The sequence below is a fragment of the Dromiciops gliroides genome, chromosome 3, assembly GCF_019393635.1.
Source record: "Dromiciops gliroides isolate mDroGli1 chromosome 3, mDroGli1.pri, whole genome shotgun sequence".
Classification (NCBI taxonomy): Eukaryota; Metazoa; Chordata; class Mammalia; order Microbiotheria; family Microbiotheriidae; genus Dromiciops; species Dromiciops gliroides.
The window spans coordinates 651,157,198-651,164,396 of NC_057863.1; positions in this window are offsets into that span (position 1 = coordinate 651,157,198).

Consider the following 7,199-nt stretch of genomic DNA (forward strand, 5'->3'; position numbering starts at 1 on the left):
AGTAAAGAGTCACCGAAGCGGTGAGAGAGTAGGGAATGAGGGGGTCGGGGGGTCCGGGGGTCCGGGGGGTCGGGGGTCCCCGTGCACATGGGCAGTCATTGTCAGGAGGGTTCTTAGAAATCCTTTCTGTGATCAAGACACCAAAGCCCTTTTCATTATGAATGTCTGCCTTTCAACAAGGTGGATTTTAAAGCATATGTGTCTGGGTTTGATCATGGGATCATAGATTAGAACTGAAAAGGCTTTTAAAGTGATCTGGCCCCATCCTTTTACAGAGTGAGGAAACCCAGTTGGCAGAATAGATAATGACTTGAGCAGAGTCACACAGGGGTTGCTGAAGGCCTGAGGAGACAGGACTTCAGGGAGCAGGCCCCTGGTGGGATGGATAAATAGGGATAGGGATAGGGATAGGGATAGGGATAGGGATAGGGATAGGGATAGGGATAGGGATAGGGATAGGGATAGGGATAGGGATAGGGATAGGGATAGGGATAGGGATAGGGATAGGGATAGGGATAGGGATAGGGATAGGGATGGGGAGCCGGCTCCTAGCTCCTCTTAACCCTGTCCTGCCCACCAGGGCCCAGCAGGTCCCTCCTCCTGTGGGAAGCTCCCTCTACCTTCCCTAGTCCCCAAGGCTTTCTCCTCATTGGAAACTCCCCCAGGCTTGAACATTTTCCCTCCACAGCCTCAGCACCAGATCCTCTGAAGGGCTTCATTCACTAGACTCTTGCTTCATGTGGCCCTGACCTCCTGAGTGTCCAGCTCCCATCCCTGAGAAGCTGAGGTCCGATCTGGGCTCCCTGACTTAGTAGCAACAATGCTGCTCGGGAAAACGGCACTGTGCTTATTCATGTACCACCTCCTTAATTCTCTTCTGTTCCCTATTGTCATATTTCACACTTTGAGGCCCCGTTTGGGGTTTTCCTGGAAGAGATCCTGGGGTGGTTTTCCATTTCCTTCTCCAGCCCTTTTAACAGGTGAGCAATTGAGACAAAAAGGTGAAGTGACTTGCCCAGGCTCACACAGTGAGTATGAGTCTGAGGCTAGATTTGAACTCATGAAGAGGAGTCTTCCTGATTTTAGGCCTGACATGCTAGGCACTACAGTACCACTTGGCAACCCTAGATTTTGTCAAAGGCTTTTCAGCTTCTTTTGCAGAAGCATATGTTTTTCTTTACATTAAAAATATGGTTGGGGCGGCTCGGTGGCACAGTGGATAGAGCACCGGCCCTGGAGTCAGGAATACCTGAGTTCAAATCTGGCCTCAGACACTTAACACTTACTATCTGTGTGACCCTGGGCAAGTCACTTAACCCCAACTGCCACACTAAAAAAACAAAAATAAAAAAAAAACAAAATAAACAAAAAATATGGTTTATTATAGTGTTCCTGATGTTGACTCAACAGTGCTTTTTGGTTGTAAATTCTACCCCAACTCAAAGCATATGATATCTTTTACATGCTTACTCGATAATATTTTATTTAAAAGCTTCACTGAAATGCCCCTTAAGGATATTGTCACATGGTATGATTTCTCTCAGGGTTTTGACTGTGTGAGGGCCAAAATTAGATACACTGAGTGTTATTTGGGTGACTCACCTTAATATTGGGATCCCGCAAATATGAGGGACATTTAAGCGGCCCTTTGTAGATATTTCTCCCAAGCCAATAAGAAAGGAGCCTCTAAGCTTTTTAGTTCACAAAAGGATCTGATTTTATTACTTGGGAATTGATTAAACAACAGAGGTGAAAGTAATAAACATCAAAGATAAGGAAATAGGCAAAGAGAAATCCAGATGAATATTATTATCTCTTAACTGAGCCTATTAGGGTTTTCCATAATTAAACTCACCCAAGCCTGAACATCCCACCAGTCTAAGTTGCTCAAGCTCCACCTCACACCTTGGTCAACCTCTAGAGAGAGTGTTCCCGTTCTGGAAGTCCCCAAGAGCCTAGCCTACCAGAAGTGGCTCTCCTCCCTTCAGGTGGCATTCAATCTCTCCTCCCCCAAAGGGGAGGTCCTTCCCAGTATCATAGGTAATCTCAGGGTGGGCCAGGTAGGGCCCCTCCCAAACGATTCAGCTAACACTTGCGGTATTCATTTTGAGCACAGATCATTTTGACCACAACTGTTTGGTTAAGGTATTGAGGCAGGATATGGAAGTCATGGAGTCAAGACTCAGAGTAGAAGGAGAGATTAGTTGAGGAATTCAGGATCCCTTTTTCTCAATACCATTAGCAAGGTTTTAGTGATAAAGATACAGCTAAAACCTGGAAAAAGTCCTAGTCTTCAGAAGTGAGATGAAGGCTCTGCTCTTGCATCATTGTCTGAGTGACCTAGGACAAGCCTCAGTCTCAAAGAGGTCAGCTGACCCATATAAAGAATTTATTGTTATTTGAGGTTTTTATGACCCCTCAAATAACAATTAATTCTTTTTCTCTTGTGGGGCAATGGGGGTCAAGTGACTTGCCCAGGGTCACACAGGTAGAAAGTGTCAAGTGTCTGAGGGCAGATGGGAACTCAGCTCCTCCTGAATCCAGGTCCAGTGCTTTATCCAGTGCCACTTTATCCACTAAGCTGCCCCACAATGATTTGTTTACACCATCAAATGTCAAGTTCACAACTCCTTGAGGTTTAAGTACCCTCTGGGAAGAGGTGTCAACCCTGGATCTGAAAGGTATAAATTCCCTGGCTGTTTCAGCAACAGCCAGTTCTCTTTCCAGCTCTTTGCAGGACAGACATGGATGACTGCTCCTCACCTCACAGGTAAGTGCTTGTGGTGAAATACGGAGGGGGGGGGGGAGATGTTTCAGAATTCTTCAAGCCCCCCTGAAAGAGGAGCCTAGGAAATAAAGTGGGGATTTGAAAGGAGGGAGAAACTTTGAATAGGAAAGATTTGTTTAGAGGGGACATTGTTGGGCTAGGAAGGGCAAACTTTCAGGCCCAGAAGGGTTGAGATCCTGGCACAGCTCAAGGGACTCAGAAACTCTGAGTGAAAACATGAAGCATGGAGCCCATGGTGGACCCCCTTTCCCCCCAGATCAAGAGGAAATAAAGGGGAGCTCCCAATTCCAGTGGGGTATGAAGAAGGCTTGTTCCCAGGGGGAAGCCCTGGATCCACAGGGGATAAGCAGGTCCTGGTGTTTCTCTTCCAAACCCAAGGAATATTTCTCTAGGGGAACAAAGGCTGGATTGAAAGTCAGAATGGCCTTGTCCCAGTCCCACTCCTCTAAAATGATTGACTGTTGGGCCATGGGGATGTCCTTTTGCTTTCCCAAGCCTGAGGGTCCTATCCTGACCAAGACAGGGGCAGTCCTGGGTGATTCCCAGAGTCCCCTGCAGCTCTGAACAGTATGACCCTATGACCACTGCCATTTTCTTCCACATAGGGGCTCTACCTCCTTTGGACACAAAAGTTCCCAGAGGATGGAGCTTCATGGGATCAGAAGTGAGGGATCCAATATCCTCCTTAGGAAGAAGCCCAAAGCCAGGTAAGAAAGGGCTTGGATAAAGAGGGCAAGGGAGCCTGGTGTTCCCCTGTGAGCCCCCAGGCATGCCCTGTGTACAGGGGTCAGGGCCCTGGCCAGCAGGGAGGGATGAATAAAAGGAAAATGGGGAGAAAGAGGGCCTGGGGCACAGGGATGCACAGTTTGTTCTGAGTGAGGGGAACCAGGGATCTGTTTCTCACCCTCCTTTTGGGAAGCACAGAAAACAGGGGTCTTCAGAGGTGGGTGGGCAGAAACCTGGTGAGGGAAGGAGAAGGTGTGAAGTGACAGGATAGGCATGAGGGGAAATGCCTGATGGTGCAGCAGTTAGGAGAAGATTTCACCAGAGGTCTTGGAAGAAAGGAAGAAGCCTTTCTGAAGCTCCTTCTAAGTACCAAGGACTGCTAAGCAGCTTCTAAATATCAGAGTTGATCCTCACAATAACCTTAGGATATGGGTGCAATAATCATTGCTCCCCCCCCCCCCGCCTCTTTTACAGATGAGGAACCTGAGACAGACAGAAGCAAAGTGACATGACCAGAGTCACACATCAAATAAATGCCTGAGCATGACTTTGAATGGAGGTCTTCCTGGCTCCAGACCCAACTCCCTATCCACCCTGTCATCAAGAGTTCCCTAAAATCTGTAAGGGGGGGGGAGAGAAAGATAGGAGGCAGTTGGGAGGGGGAGGTGAAAGACACTGTGTATTTGGCTGATTCTGACATGGCCTTCTCTTTGACAGCCCTTTGGAGATGCAAAGAAAGGCTCTGAAGGGGACAGAGGAGGGGCGATCCTCCCCCAAGGAAAAAGAACACAATCTCATGCAACTGGACGACTCCTCTCCACGTATGAAGGTAAATAAGCCCAGGGCATGAGAGACTAGGGAATGAGGGGGGTGGGGGGTCCCCATGCACATGGGCAGTCATTGTCAGGAGGGTTCTTAGAAATCCTTTCTGTGATCAAGACACCAAGGCCCTGGTCAGTCTGCCTACACCTTACAGTAGCTCCCTTTAGGCCTAAATTCACAAATCTAACCTAAAGAGCTGGAAGCATCTGTAGAGATGTTCTCATCCTGGGAAGGATTGCATCCCCCCTTCTCTGTTACCCCAAGTGCAGAAAGGGCAGGGACAGCTAACTGTCTACCCCAGCCTATAGCTGAGAGCTCAGCCCCTGAATCTTCTGAACCGGCTGACCCAATCTGGGGTTCTGCCCTTGGGCTGGGCATCTTCATTAGCCCTGGAGGGGGTGGGGAGGTGGTTCCTGGCTTCACACCTCTCCAGGTGTAGAGCCTTAGCCCTGAAATAGATCAGACTGCACACCCAGTGGTCAAGAGGGGGAGGACAGTGGGATAGGGCCCCTATTTCAGAAGACCTGAGGGTATGTTTTTTGGTTTGTTTGCAGCATCCCTGTCAGCCTGATCATCCTTTCCAGCCACCCAGGAAGACCCCTTTGAAATGGTCCTGTCTGCCTGCTGAGCCCTCACAAGGGATCCAGAGGAGCACCCCTGCAAAGATGCCTCCTGTCAAAGCAGCCGCCCCTGGTCAGGCAAGGGGGACCCCAGCAGCCAAGGCAGCTAAGGCAGCTGCAAAGCGGCCCTTAAAGCCCCTCATGAGAAGTGCTAGGAAAATGAGCACTTTGCTCTGGGAGAGGAGTCGCAAGCCTCTGGTGAAACCCTTTGAACAAGGCAAGGTCCGCACTGCCCTGCCCCAGCAAGGGAGGCCCTGCCCTGCTCCTTCAGGTTGGGAGAGGCAGCCTCCCAAACCACAGCCTTCTAAGAGGCCCCGACTCCTCTCTCCCTGTCCAGTGCGGGGGCCTCAGCCATCACCAGGCCTGCTGGTGCTGGAGCCTCTAGATTCTCTCTCTAGACCTGCCAAGAGGTGTGCCCAGGGGCCGGCCACTCTCTGTTCCCGAAGGCCGCATATTGTTGTCCAGAAACCCATGCAGACGTTTGCATTGGACAAGGATACGTGTGCAAGCAATTGGGCCAAGTCAACAGCCCAGGTAAGCAGCAGAGATTCTGATTCCAGGCTAGCTTAAGTGAGTTCTGTGGCGGAGCGGGACGGGATCGGGACGGGAGCGGGACGGGAGCGGGACGGGAGCGGGACGGGAGCGGGACGGGAGCGGGACGGGAGCGGGACGGGAGCGGGACGGGAGCGGGACGGGAGCGGGACGGGAGCGGGACGGGAGCGGGACGGGAGCGGACGCTGAACTCCGCTCAGCTCATGCGGGAAAGTCCTTGTATGCCCATCTCTGGACTGAGGAGAACATGGAGTCACTGGGGGAGGAAGGACCAAACCCGGACCTTCTGTCTCCTTCTGCTGCTCCCTACAGACAGCCCCCACTGGAGAGGAAGAGGAGAAGGGGTATAGAACTTCCCATGCTAGACGCTCTTCTCCTCACCTCGTTCACAGGTGTGAATAAGCTTTTCTCTAGCACCTAGTAAGTAAGTGTCAGGCATTGTGTTGAGTGCCAGGGATGCCAAAAGAGGCAAAAGACACCCTGAGAATCTAGAGCGATGGTAGCATGTGCAAAGACTGGGGCGGGGATGACATTGGGTGCGGTCTAAGGGTATCCCACATCCACTTGGGAGATCTGGAAGCCACTTTGGAGAGGACTCTCCTTTCCCTGCAATAGCCACAGAGGACCCCAGGGGCCCAGTGAAGTTACTAAAGGTGTTTCCCTCTCTGATTCTCATGCAGGTGCTCCTGGATGCTGCCCCGCCCACAGTGCCTGCGAGGGTCAGTGTTCTGCATGAAGACCTCTTTGTTTCCAGTTCAGATGAAGAGGAGGAAGAAGAGAACGAGTAAAAGCAGATCACGAATGTGTATCAGTCCTTTTGGACAAGCCGGTGTAACATTCTTGAGGAGACACAAAGGGAAAGGACAAGAAAGAACTCTGGAGCCTCAACATCATCAGTGATTTGCCATTCATAAATGTTGTATTTAGAAGCCAAAGACCTGGCATTCGATTCTCCATGTTTCAATAATTAGAACATTGATAGGGTGTTTACTACGTGTCAGGGATTTTACAGTGACTATGTCTTTTATCCTCACCACAACCCAGGATGGGGTGTGGGTGGTGGGGTGCTGTTATTTATATCTTTCTCATATGCAAGATAAGAGGGAATAGGAAGCTCTAAATTCTTTATGAGCACTTACATTTCCCATATTTTAGGGTCTCATAATTTGTTTCCCTTTAAGGAAATTTCTGAGCCATCGTGGCTTCCAGAAAGATGAAATGCCGTTGCTAAAAATCTGCTAGAGATATATTGTATGTCGTGTTCCTCTGAAAATTGTCAATTGTTTCAACTTGATGTCTTTATTATTTTTCTAAATAAATCATATCTTCTAATAGAACTCATTTTGTATCGTCTTTACAGCTGTTTATTGCCTCGGTTTCCTTTTATTTACTTATTTCTTTGCAAAGATGGGAGCTCAGTTGAACGAATCAATCCAATCACCTGACTCTTTTAAAGGATGCCTTAGTGAGAAGAGAAGTCATTTCATACAACAAGAGATCAATCAAGTTTTCCTTCCCCCCAAAAGGGAGGTTCTTCAAAAGCTGTTCAGTAACATGGGCAGTCCCAGAGTGGGCCATGTGTGGCCCTCCCAAATGTTTCAGCTAAAACTTTCAATATTAATCTCTACCACAAATAATTTTAACCACAAATGTATTATCATTTAAGGTGTGGTTAACACTTGTATATAGAG